General features: G+C 41.2%; 2 protein-coding genes across 5 annotated transcripts in view; both read right to left on the bottom strand.

Moving 5' to 3' along the window:
- arhgap36 (Rho GTPase activating protein 36) overlaps window positions 1–14,035 on the bottom strand; it is a 41,005-nt gene that overhangs the window by 21,254 nt on the left and 5,716 nt on the right. The window contains exon 1 of one of the 4 annotated variants that reach the window (XM_041030849.1): window positions 2,952–3,127. The exons of the other annotated variants lie outside the window; for them this stretch is intronic. The gene's annotated coding sequence lies outside the window, so the exon portion shown is untranslated. Of the gene's footprint in view, window positions 1–2,951; window positions 3,128–14,035 lie in introns of those variants that run through there. 4 annotated transcript variants of the gene reach the window in all.
- nhsl2 (NHS-like 2) overlaps window positions 7,902–14,035 on the bottom strand; it is a 107,454-nt gene continuing 101,320 nt past the window's right edge. Inside the window, exons 11-12 of the transcript XR_005893064.1 lie at window positions 12,792–12,794; window positions 7,902–7,914 (exon numbers count right to left, since the gene is read on the bottom strand). The gene's annotated coding sequence lies outside the window, so the exon portion shown is untranslated. The remainder of the gene's footprint in view (window positions 7,915–12,791; window positions 12,795–14,035) is intronic.

Below are 14,035 nucleotides of genomic sequence, written 5' to 3' on the forward strand. Positions count from 1 at the left end.
TCGTACTGTGAAGGAAAACCAAATATAATTTTTTTTTGTCAAGAACCGATCAACAACTCCACAAAATCAGTGATGCGTTTGAGATGTGAAATGTTTTTGACCACACTGATGGTTCCTCAGAGTTTAGGGTCCATCTGACACTCTCACTCTCAGAGAGTCTGAGTTCAGATCCCCCTCCCTCTCTACATTTTCTGTGTGTGGAATTGTGTGGCTTTCGTCAATTCCAGGATTTAGGAAGGGACACAATTCAAACCACATGACAGACAAACCACACAGGATGGCAGAGGAAAAGCGAAAACAATGACCCAAAACTACACCTCCCCAAAACATGTGCATGCAAACACAAACAAACACAAAAGACAATTCTATTTAAGACCTCAAGCTAACGACTTCATTACTGTGTTCACTGATGTGTCATTTAAGCACAACCACAGAACAGGATCCTCCTGAGGGCCTGGTCATCCCAGAAGGTAGCACAGAAATAAATTAACACAGAGTTATGGAGTGGTTTCCGTCAGTCCAGTCAGAGGTAAGTTCTGCAGAACTCATTTCACTCTCATCTCTTCAGAAAATGAGAATAAGATGAGTTCTGGATGGAACCAGGTCACTGCTTTTGTAGTGAGAACGGGCTAAAAATGCAATAAAATGAGTTTTTGTGATTACATGCATATTTGTGTGCACTTGTACCCCTCACCTGATGAAGTGATAAAGTAAAAGACATGTGCTCTGATAGCTAACAGATGCCTCTTTTTTTTTTTTTTTTTTTTTTTTACCTTCCAGTCTCTTCTTCTCTCTTTCCCATCACATCTCACTCACTCTTATGCTGTTTTTAAATCTCTCTCTTCTCTCAAATCCCTGCCTTCCCCTCTCCAGTTCTGTTTCTCCCTCCCCTCCACCTCTCTCCGTCAGGCAGCTCTTAATGCGACTGAGTATATTCGTCTCTTTTCATCATTAACCTCAGCCTTTCATCCTCGTCCCCTACGTCTGGGCAAAACAGTGCAAATCAGACGAATTGGTACGCCCCCTCGTTCTCTCTCATCAGCAAAGGATGATGAGGTTGTTTATTTTCTCTGAATTACTGGAAAGTTTTAATTGTTGCCATTGACATTAACATAATAACTGCACTTTCTCATTTATGATTGTGAGGACTTCACTGTTCCACACCAACTAAAAACAATAAAAACATATTGCATCGCAACATCTGGTACATAAACACTTTAAATGAAACTTTTCATGTTGTTGCTGCTTTGGTTAATTTTCTTCTGTAAGAAATCTCTAAATTTCCTGGTGCGAGGTCAAACTGAAGACTGTGGTCATCTCTGGTTGGATGTGTTCTCTTCATTCTGCCCTGAAGGCTTTGCTGCTTCATTGGCGAGGGACAATAAAGTTTAGTGCCGGCCTACATTAAACTGAAAATACATCACTAGTGCGTAAACTGAGCTGCTTCTTCCTCATGCTTCAGTACTTAGGATGTACTCCAGAGCTGCCTGCTCTTATTCAGGAATATATAAGAGCAGTGGCGTGGCATAGAGTACAAAAGAAGAAAGCTTGCACATATACAATACATATATAGTGCACATTATTTCCACCACACAAGCATGATACTAGAAAAAAATGATAAACTGACTTTGAAAGTTAAAGTTCAGAGACGTCACGGTGTGAAAAGAATTAATTTCAAACATTAATCATCATCCTTGAAAACACAACCATAGCCTTTCACAAGATGGACACATAAATAATGTCCTCACTTCAGCTCAGTGATTCTTTCTAATGAGAGAACATTATCTTCACATTATTCTGCTCCACACTGTGTTTTCATTAAATTAATCAGGGGCTGCGGCTGAGCTCATTAGGATGCTCTCGAAAACACTTCACAACTGAGCCTCAAACACATTAGTATGCAAAAGGTCCTTACTCATTCACGCCAGCACTGACAAGAAAGCACATACACACACACACACACACACACACACACACACACACACACACACACACACACACACACACACACACACACACACACACAGACAGGCAGCACTAATAGGCCCCTTGGCAGTGCTAAAGATTTCAGGCTAAGCCACACAGGTCTTACGTCGACACAGCAGCCCTATTGTGTCACTTCTGACCAAACTGGCATTGTACGCACACACACACACACACACACACACACACACACCCGAGCACGTATATATGCACACACACACGAACACACAAGCACAGTTTTTTGGGTATCACACAGACTCTCTGCTGTCTGGAATTCAAAGTTAACTGAGTGGACAAATAATGATCGAAGTTAATTAGTGGGATGATGACAAATGCTTATGTTTGTGCAAGTGTGGTGTGTTTTAGCGAGTGAGTGTGTGTGTGTGTGTGTGTGATTGCTTGTATATGCATTTGTGTTTAAGCTCCATATTAAGAATGTTATGTTATTATTAAAAGCAGGGAAGCAACAAAATTGGACAAAATATAGTTTCATTTAAACTTACACTGGTTGTTTTCTCTCAGGACACAAACAATTTCCAAAATTTTGTTTAGCTACAAATGTTGTAAAATATTGTTGTGAACCTGGAGTTAGTGCAAACCACCTGTTATCTGTAAACAATACAAAATATCTGCTATTTCACGAGTGTACAACAAGATTTTTCATAGATTTTCCTTTTGTAAGAAAGCTTGGCCTCATTCTGGAGGAATTAATTGGGTAACCTTGTTTACCATCTTAAAAAAAAACAAATCGTGTTTACAGAGCGAGAATCTGTCTAATTTTAGCTCCAATGAGTTTTAAACCAGCTGTTCTCAAAATAGAGGTGGGGTTCTTTTTTTTTGCATAAATCACTCATTCATCTAATTTCTGACACTGAATGAGACAGAAAAGTCTGTAAGCATTAAAGTCACACAGAAGACAGACAGCATGCTGAGCTGAGACACACACACAAAGTCTGGGTGTCACTTACTCTCAATTAAGATCCCCTGCAAACAGTCCCTGCAGATTTCTCAGCCCCGTTTATCCAGACTTTGGTGAGACACATAAATGCATCTCAACAATGAGCTGAATAGCTTTCAAAGTAGCAAGTGAGTGAGATGGAGACAGACTGTAAAAGATAGAGAGAGCGAGAAGGGGAAGGTTGGGGAGGGCTGGGAAGTGAGTTAGATTAGGAGAGGAGGAGGAGAAGGAGGAGGAGGAGGAGGAGGAGCAGGAGGAGCGTCGCTTACTGACTTGACTTCCAGGAGCCGAGAACATAAACACAAGAGAGAAGGGAGGAGAGAAAGAAAGGAGGGAAAAGGGAGGGGAAGCTGGATGGAGGAGGAAACAGGAAAGAGGGAGGTGGATGAGAGGAGAGAGGGTGGAACATGAGGAAGTATAGAGCAACAGAAGGAGGGAAGGATGGAGGGAAGCAATGAGAGAGGAAATTCAGGACGGAGAGAACAGGGATATGAACAAGGAACGAGGGAGTTAAGGAGGTGGGGAGGGGGGTGGAAAGAAAATAGATATGACATGAAAAACCTAAGCAAAGGGTCATGAAGAAAATGAAAGAAGAAAAGAAGGGAAAACAAACAAGGTGTATGAGGGAAGGAAGGAAAGAACAAGTTAGGGAGCAAGAAAAGTATCAAATACAGGAGATAAGAAAGGAAGAGTTAGGATGTTAGGAAATTATGAATGTTAGTAAAGAAGAAAAAAGAAGGGAGAGAAGGAAGAACAAGAGGGAAGGGAGGAGGAAGGGAAGGGAAGAAAGGAGAAAGAGGAAGGGAGAAGAGGAATGAGATGGGGAGCAACAAAAGGAGCTAATAAATGATGGGAGGAGGTGGAAAGTGAGTGAGAGTAAAGGGTGTAGGGTGTGAGAAAAGGACGGAAAGAAGGAAGCTAATAAGGAAAGAAAAGGCAGGTAAAGGGCAGGAGAGAAAGAGGGAATAGAGGAAGAGAGAAGGAGCAATAGAGGAGGAGAAGGAGGGAGAGAATGTGAGCGGGTGGAGGATTACGATGGGATAAAAGCTCTATAAAAAGGACAGAGGAGAGTGACGCTCAGAGAGAGAGAGAAAAAAACAACAGGAGTGGCAGAGGAGAGGAGGAAGTGAAGAAAAAAGGTGTTTAATTGGAAGAAAAGAAAGGAATGAGGGGGAAAGGAGGAGGAGGAGGAGGAGTCTACCAACTGAGCTCTGGACTTCTTTCTATTCTTGTGTTTTCATGTTGCTACTCAGCTAGAAAGCAGAGCTGCTATCATGATATTCCAACTTGATTTTAAAGCTACTGGAGCCAAGATCTGATTCACTCGTCCACCATGATGGATGGATGGATGGATGGATGGAGGGATGGATGCTGTTACTCAGCAGCTGGATAATTCTGGAGTCTGAGTGTTTGAGTGTTATGTTAATCAATTAATTGACAAAATGCTGCAGGAAAATTCCAGCCTGCACAATTCCTTCCCACAGCTGTGCAGAGGCCTATGTGTGTGTGTGTGTGTGTGTGTGTGTGTGTGTGTGTGTGTGTGTGTGTGTGTGTGTGTGTGTGTGCGTGTGAGAGAGACGGAACACGCCTGGAAAATGTCCGTCAGCACTCCAGCTGTGTGGCCCGAAACAACAGCAGCTAAAATGGATGACACTGCGACCTTTTGACCTCTGGGGGTCAACTCCAACAGAGTTCAGATTTCATGACCCTGATCATATAATAAGGATAGAGAAGCTGTTTCTTTATTTATTGTAAGTCGCTTTAAGACAACACAGCTGCAGCACAGGGGAAGCTTCACAAATAAACATAGCGCTGGAGACACAGAGAGAATGAAGACTAAACAAAAACAAAGCGACATAAAATTAAACTGTAAAAGAAAGATTCCTGTCATCCTGACATCCTGTCATTCTGGATCTTTTTGGAGCTGAAATCAGAAAAACATTTGGGTGTAAACTGAAAATGATGCAAACTTTGGTCTTAGCTTTTATTCTGACATCGCACTTCCACAGGATGTTTTAACAGATTTGTCACCGGTGGACATTTCCATGATGAGTTTTCTCTTGCCTGCACTTTGAATGAGATTCTAATGGTTGAGACATATCTGTTGTAAATTCAGTGCGTCACACCTTTAATCACCTACTGTATGAACATGGTCACTGAGAGAAATGTGCTTATTACAGTAGAAATAATCTTGACCTTTGACCCCTGGCCTGTCCTTTTCCATTGATCTCACAGATATCATACGCCTGTCGGTGTGTCAGCTCATTCTCCGTCTCCTCTTCCGGTTTCTTTCTATCGTCTTTGATCTCGCCAACATCCTGTAACGGTGCCATACATTTCCAGGTCAAAGGTCATGTGTTGAGTTGCACGGTTGCATGTCTCATGTCCTCAAGCTCATGTGCTGACTCTGACTGTCAGCTTAAAAAACAGGATGGATGATGAACAGGCAACACACACCCACAGTAATAGACACTGCTGACGCAGGATGTCCATGTCAGGACACTGTGTTAACTTCACTGACTACACTGCCACCTACAGTCTAAACAACATATAACAAGATTAAGGGATTCATTCATTAAAACATCAACTAAAACAGACAACAGATGCACAGAGAAACAAACGAGTCATTATTCTTTGTTTTCGAGTTAGTCTAAAACAACACTGTATCTGCAGCATATCAGACTTCTCAGGGCTGAAGAACAGCAGCCTGGAGTTAAGCTTCGTGACAGTGCATTTTTCAGATAATCCAATCTTTTTTTTTTTTTTTAAAGCCTAAAAGGCAGAAGGACTTTCTCATGTACTCCTTCACCTTGTCAGCAAAACAGAAAAAAACATGGTCCCAGCTCCTTTTCCAGCAGGTTTAAATGAGTCTGGATAAGAAGTAGAGTTTAAGCACAAACTGTAAAACTGGAGTGCTCATAGACCTGAAGCGAAACTTAGACGTGCACTCAAGAGTGCGAGTAAACATCATTAAATTTGATGCAGTTTGATATTCCCAAAGGCCGAGAGGACAGAGTTCAATCTAGAACTATCAATCCAGATTGTGTTTATGTGGGCACAAAGAAGTTGCACAACAAAGCGCACAAAGTTGTCAGACGACTCCTTAACCGACTGACGTCCACACCTGCAGTTAATAACACCTGTAAAATTACCGACCTACAAGCTACTCATTACAGTAACAGGAGTAGATGTAATTACTTGCACTCTTTTTACACCAGCTCCTGACTGGATGTGTGCATGACAGTGAAGCTGTTGCACACACACACACACATACGATGATATTTATAGCAGCAGAACACACCTGGGGCAGTAGTAAATGTGGTGCTTTTGAATATAAAGTTACCCGCACTGAGGGTTGTGGATCACTGTTCCCATGCTGCTACGTGACTGAGCATCCAGCCAAGTTCTGCTGTATGCATGATGAAGCACATACAAAAACACGCTCGCTGAGCAGCTAAGGACTTCACTTACTCTGCACTTCATTTTGTTTATTTCCTCCGAGTGATCATTTATTTCACTGATTTAAAAAAAAATAAATAAATAAAAATCCCATATCATGTAATGGCTTGCAGCAGCCAGGTCCGAGTACACAGCTAATATCCGATTTCCCATAATTCATCTGATAGTGGTTACTTAGAGATGAAAAGCATTACTCATTCACCTTTATGCTTTATTCCTGCAGAAGGACCAGACTGGAGAGGACGCAGAGTCCTTCTTTATCAGCAGATAGTTAGAAGCATGAAAAGGTTATGAGATAAGGAACCACTGTCCCCTCAGTGACAGCCAGACTGGGTGAGTCAGAGTTATATGACTGCATTTACCATGTACAGGATGACCAGAGAGCATTTCACAGATCAGCAGATACCTGATCAGCTCTGTCTCTCTATCTATGGGTTAGCAGTGGCTCCCTTGCTGGCAACTGTTTTTTTACATGCGGTTTCTACTGAAATTAAACATATCTGATTCATAAAAACTTTTGTATGTAAACAGATGTTAAAGATCAGATTCTGGTCTTAACTCAGTTTTGACCAAATATGCATTTATAGCACCTCCGTGGCAGCTCCATGATGGTCCCATTTACATTTTCTGTTTCTCCAGCTCGTTACCAGTGTAGAGCCGTTTGTCTTTCCATCATCTTTTGGTGTCTTTTTCTCAGAGGATTTGAAAAAAAGGAAAAAGAGGAAATGCCAGCGCAGACAGAGGAAACAAGATTCCAGCGAGGACATCGATAAGTGTTTCTCACTCTGTCTCTCTCTTCTCTAAACAGGACGTTCATGACCACACCCATCGTCACAATCATCATCACCATCGCTGTCTGACAGCTTCCAGCCTCCTCTCCTAGTTCCTGCTGCCGTGGTGCTGAGTGCACTGCAATGATTCCATGACTTCCTGCTGAAAACAAACCATGATTTCGTCTGATGATGATGATGTCAGCCGAACACTTTTTCTCTGATCACTTCCTCTCGTGTTCTTGCTTTACAACTCAAACTGTGTTCATATCACATCAGTCAAGATATTCTCTCCTTAACATGATCACAGAACAAGGACCAGAGAGACAGAGATAAGAAAACGAGGCGAACACAGAGTATGTATAAAACTCATGTAAATAAAATCCCAAACTGTAAAAAGGCGATTCATGTTTTCTGCCTCCTGCAGTTTAAAAGACAGGTTGTTATCACGTCTCTCAGGAGTCTTTACTCGTAAAATCAACGCTGCACGTCGACAGAATAAAGACATGATCTTATTTTGAAGAACACTTTGGGGAATCTGGCTCAGGGAAAAAATATATCAAAGCAGTCACACTCTCATACTGTTCTCCCCGAAAGAAAAGGCACATAATCATAACGTTATGTTTCCTTTCTGTGTTTTAATTCAACATAATAATGAACGTGTTCATCAAAATCATGTTCTTGCAGATGCATAGCTGTTTATTGACACACAGCAGAAACAGAATATACTGTTTCTCTGTGTGTCTGTACAATATGTGCCTGCCTGCAAATTTGGATTGGCCCCATGTATCGGACATCTTGAACAGATTCCTGTTCCCTCTGATACTCAGATGATGCATCTGTATGCATTCGTCTTTGCCGGAGCATGTCCTCCCAAAGAAAACACAACAGCATCAGCCATTTCTCCAAACACTTAAAAATCTCTGGTTTTTGTGTTTTGTCATGAAACAAAGTGAAAGTAGCTCGACTTTGATTTAGAGCCTGTGGAGGAAAATCAAAACAAGGATCCACAACAGACTGAAAATCCAAGTGTCACGTGATTTCTGCTGAAGCATTTAGCCAACTTTTAGTTTGAGATGTTAGATTATGACCCTGACCAGGACACAAAGCAACTGATTCACTGCCGGAACGTCACAAACCAGATGCTATTTTATCTTTATTAGATAATCGTCAAAATTCCACACTGACCTTTCTTACAAAATTAGCCGGATTTTTGCTTTTAAATGCTTTTTTTTTTTTTTTTTTTAAGAAAAAAATCAGATTACAGGAAGAATGTCTCACTTCAAAATGATTATTGCAAGGTCACTGCTGTGCATTTCAGAGGAAATACTTGCATTATGTAATTTAAAAGAACCAGCCTGTTTTAAACATCAAGGTAAAAAAGTGTGGCTTGTTGACATGAAACGGAGCCATTAATCAGCGGCAGGTTCGTTTGTTCTCTTGTCACTAGACGAGGTTTTACATCTTCTTTTTTGCTCACCGTGGTGAAGCCCCTCAGAGGAAACAGAGAAATGATCCAATCGCCATCTGCTTTTATGGCTGTACAACATACGTTTGTTGTTGTGGAGATGCACTGTAGCATGACAGCGTATAACGCTACGTTTTATTTCTGTCAGACAGCATTTACTCCCTGTAAGTTCATATGAGGCATTTGTTTTTTACCCGCTTTGATCCTCTGTGCTTTTCCTAGCTTGTTTTATTTATTGCGACAGTGATACAAACCAGAGGAGAGGTTGGGGGGGGGGAGAAGGGAAAAAGCAGAGAGGACAGCACAAACAAGCAGCATGTTCATGTGTTTTTAGGAAACACTGCTGCATGTAAAACAGCTTCTCTTTCATCAGTGTCTTCAGACCTGCAAACCCCAAATCCAGGGGAAGGGAACTCATTTCTTTGGCTTTCACTCGTAGCAGAAGCCTCTTTCACTGAACAGACATCAGATAATAATAATCTATAGGAATCGATACGCTAATTAGGACTGAGATCAAAATGTACAGAGAAAATATAACATGCCGCCTTTTATCAAATGCTATTTGCATGATGTAAAAATTTGTGTACTGGCCCTTTACAATACCAACCAACACAAAGGACAGACTGACCTTTGAACTCCAGAAATACCACAGTAATACAGAGCTGATCAGATTATAGGAGGCTGAAGAGAGCTGCACACACACACGCACACACACACGTCAACAATGCATATAACCCTGTCTTTGACAAACATAAAGGCTGTGCTCACAAATCCCAAACACACACTTGACCTGATTTATAACTGTCAATCTTTCTCTGAACAACTTACAAAAAAACAAACACATATACACATATGCCCGCACATATACACACACTTAAACACCCACCACACTTACTCACAGAGGAGAGATGAGGAGAGAGAGAGAAATGAAGGAAAATCTCTGAAATCTCCAATTATGAGCTTAAATTATGTCCAATTAAAATCATAGTTAGGACGGACACGGCTGTATCGTCCACATTTCTCTATCTGATGGACGGTTTAGACACACAGACACAACAGGGGATTATATAACGGTAGAGTATAAGCATCAGCCAAGTTTTTAACTATCTGCAATTTTCATATCTTTCTACACTGTCTCCCTAAATTACTATAAAACTATGATCGCCCACAGAGAAAGCGTTCCATGTGATTAGATACCACTCATAACAAAGATGAGGCTGTGAGGTGAAAGGAAGTGTCATGGTGGTGACAGCTCTGATCCTACCAACCCCGGACATGAGCATCCATCTTAGGATGAAAGCCGTGCTGGGATGTGGGCACCGTTCTGGGGCAGGGATTCCTCCACAGGGAATAGCCAGGAAATGTGGAAAATGCCAGCGAGGGCTTTGATGATGGAGCCCCGCTGTCTCTGACAAGGAGAATGACGTATCCTGTGTCCTCCGAGCTGACACTGCCACGTGATATCAATTAATGAAATTCACTGTTTTGTTTTTGACTTGTCTCATCTCCCTTCTTTTCTTTCACTAGGTTATTTACTCAGGTGCTGCCAGTGATTTACAATGTTTTCCAGATGCCTTTTAACATATGCAAAAACTAACTTCTGCACTGACTCTAAATACAACAACTTCTCATTCCGTCTCTCAGAGGGAATTCGTGGAAAGTACCACTCTTGTCCGCTCTCCATCTTTGACAAGTTGCCTACTGCTTGTGTAACACCAGTCAAATTAAAAAGTGGATTTTGAATAGACAACTTTAACGCGGAACGACTGAGGCCAGACCAAATCTTCTTAAAACCAAGAAAACTGCTCCCAGTACAGTTTAGTGAGCACAGCTTACTAAAGGCAGGATTTAAACACATGATTTACAAACAGCTCGAGCCTCTCAAACGTCTCTTACTATACCGGAGCTTTCCTGGGCCAACATTCATGGTGGATTTCGTCAGTGATCATAGAGATGGATCTTACTGATGAAGACTAAGTAAATTAACCCTGAGTTGTATATTTTTTTTCCGTTGTCAAACACATGACTTACACATCTGTTTTATACATTTGGCTTCAGACGGTAATGCAGGTCTGTGGCACAGAGGCATAAGCTATGTCACATAGAAAACCTGGAAGATTGAGGGTTTTTGTCTCTTTAAGGAATTTGTTGATGATTAAAAGATAAAATAATGTCAATCTTATACTTTAGGAATGTTATTAGACAATTCTGCCAAATTAAAGATTCTGTTCAATGCCAACAATTTTTTCCCCAATGTATTCAAGGGCACCTCAGCCTTACTGCTCCCCAGGTGATGCTTCTGGCTGAGGGCCCGAAGCGACATGGCTAAACTACTGTCAGGGAGCGTCAGAGACAGCCTGCCGTGTGAGCTGAGGTCTAGAACGATCCTCCAGCCTCAGATGTCAGTAAATCAGGCACACGCTGACGTTTGTTGTCGGCCAGCAGAAGATCCATCACGAAGTCTAAACGCTGACACGTGCACAGAGTTGGCAGGGCCGATGCAGAGGGGTGTACACATGAAGATGGATATATGTGAACAGACAGAATGACAGTGTCTCTCTTCACTTCTCTGTTTTTCCTTGTGGGAGTTAAGTAAAAGTAGGTCTGGTTCTCTAACGACTGGATTTCTGACTCACTACACACAATATAAACACAAAGATAGAGCAGAAGAGTGAGAGAGGAGGAGGAGGGAAAAAAGATGGAAACACTTTCCTCATTTTCCACTGTTTTCTTTCCTGCTCCTCGCCTCAGATTTACATGGAGACTAAACACTCTGAGGGTTCAGAAGTGGGAATCCTGCGGTTTTCCTGTCATAATTCAATAAAGGTCTTACGAGGACAGTGGTAAGCTCTTCACGCTCGCAGGAATGCATGCAGAAATCACCTCTACAGACGTGCAAACGTGGTTCTGTTGCCAGGGTTTTATCTAAGTGGCCGTGTCGTGCATCCACAAACACATGCATGCACAAGTTAAAAATACGCACAACACAGATGTTATCCATCGTTTCCGGAGAAGAGAATGATTAGTGTCTCTTCAGCTACTGATCAACAAACTGATTGACCATTTCCCCAACTCTACGTTCAACTTCCACTTTTACAGTCAAGTCAGTTTCATTTAAAGAGACCAATATTACAAATTTGCCTTTACATCCTGAACAACATACAATCCACTTTATTCTTAGACCCTAGATTTGGACAAGCAAAGGAACTTTGCACACAAATAGAGAAGAACGTCTTTTTAAAAACATTCCATTATAAATCATGGTGATAATTTAGACCCTTAAACAGCTGGGAACTGCTCAGGAGTCAGTAGCGTATCTACAGAAGCATCTGTGGGATAAACTCAAAATGAATGACATGTCATCGTGTCATCCAGCTCAACAGTGTGGCTCATGGATGAGTTTTTTAATAGTTTAATTGGAAAACGATGGATCTCTGTGGCACAGAGGAATATGCTGCACAGACAATGCTTGCTAGCAGGATCAGTTCATTTGGGAGTTTTATTGTTAATAAACCAAGAATCTGTGAAACGATAATCTGCTTTTCTTACAGGTCAGGACGCCAAAGCATGCCACAGTCCTCGCTCTGTCAGGCTGCCACATGGCAAGGAGCATCACCAGTGTGAATCCTGAGACTAACTCTCAACTAATCTCTCTGTTCTCCATGTGGTGAGAAAATCCTCTGAGTAAACAAGCTGAAAGAATAATAATCATAAAAGCTTTAACAGTCCTTTCAGAGCACAGAATATCCTTCACATATTAAACACACACAAAATCCTTTCTTATTCTGCTTAACACGCTAAGACCACAAAAATGAGTGAAAGTTTCGGTTTAGATCTCGCAAACATTTTATTTATTTCCAATTTGCAAGAAGAGTAAATACAGATTGAACACATGCAGTGATCACAAAGATTCTGCAGTTACAACTCAGCCAGAGCCCAGTGCGTACAGCAACATGGCAGCTCATATCATATCCACAATGATCAATGATAACCCATTTCTGTCATAAAAATGATATTGGCTGATAGGTCAACATCATTTGCAACTACTCATTGCCACCAATACATGACCACCAGCAGTAAATTGTGGAAGAACACAGATTTCACAGATTAAACTACTCAATAATAGCTAACACTGACTTCATGACCAAATAACGTTCTTTCAGGGGTAAGATCATTAACAGAACAAATGACTGTTTCTCTGTGTTCTGCAGTGAAGACTGAACCTGCAGCTGGAAGTACCCACTGAATGCTGGTTATATAACTCCAAGCACGACTGATGGGAGATTAAAGACTGTTTATGAGGACACCCTGAAGGCACTGGCACTCACTCACAGACCACTCATGCAGCCACACGCATGCACACATGGATGACTGCATACACCAGATGCAGAGAAGCACCTTGAAGGCATCACCGGAGAGAGGAACAGAGTGTGGAGCGGAGAGAACTGATTAGTACAAAAGTTAAAACACAATTACTGTTTTTCTATCGTCAGCAGTGAGAAATTATGGGAAACTGGGTGGAGGGTAACACTGCTGGAAATCAAACCCACACATCTGACTTTGGACTAAAGATAAAAGTGTGCAAAAAAAAAAAAAAAAGGAGCTCAATCTTCATTTTCAGATATCACAGATGATCCTGAAAAGTTTATTAAAACCTGTACTGAAGAAGTCATGCCAGGAAACAGACGCCAGTAAATGTATGAACTAAAACAAACTGCTGTCACTATTAATTTATAGCCATCACGATAATCAATGATTATCTCTGGTGAAAACATTAATGAACTGCCGTCCACAGTAAAGGTAGCCATTTTTCAGTGAAATTAATTCATGAGGTCGACGTGTTCCTGGAGTTTTTCTGTGCTCTGATTTAAACAGCCCTCATCCGTCTTCAATAAGGACAATAAAGAACAACACCTGCCTGATGCTTTAACCCATAAATCTAACCTGGTCAAGAAAAACAAGAAGTCAACCAGACAAAAACACTGAATACTTATTTACCACAGAATTCAAAACTGCCTTAAAACTCAGCCACAATCAACTTATCAAGTGTTTGGATCAGAAAACGTTTTCTCTGCGAGGGCAATCGAAACCAACCACCAACACATTTCACGGAAAATGAGTTAGTGATTGCAAAATGTGAAATTGTGTGAATGCATGGAGAGAAAGACAGCAAACTCTGGAAACACTGAGCACAATGATGAGTTACTGGTTTAAAAAAGTTAGCTATGACTTTCCCAAACCTCAGGAGAAAAGCGAATATTCTCCTGTCAAGAAACACAAATTTATTGAAGGTGTTATGGGAGTTTGAAACTGTTACTTGTTAAAATTTCGCTATCATACATTTTCTACATTGTTTACTTGCTGCTCAAAATAAAACTCAAATTTCGTGGAGTCTTA

Source organism: Toxotes jaculatrix, chromosome 23 (assembly GCF_017976425.1).
Source record: "Toxotes jaculatrix isolate fToxJac2 chromosome 23, fToxJac2.pri, whole genome shotgun sequence".
NCBI lineage: Eukaryota > Metazoa > Chordata > Actinopteri > Toxotidae > Toxotes > Toxotes jaculatrix.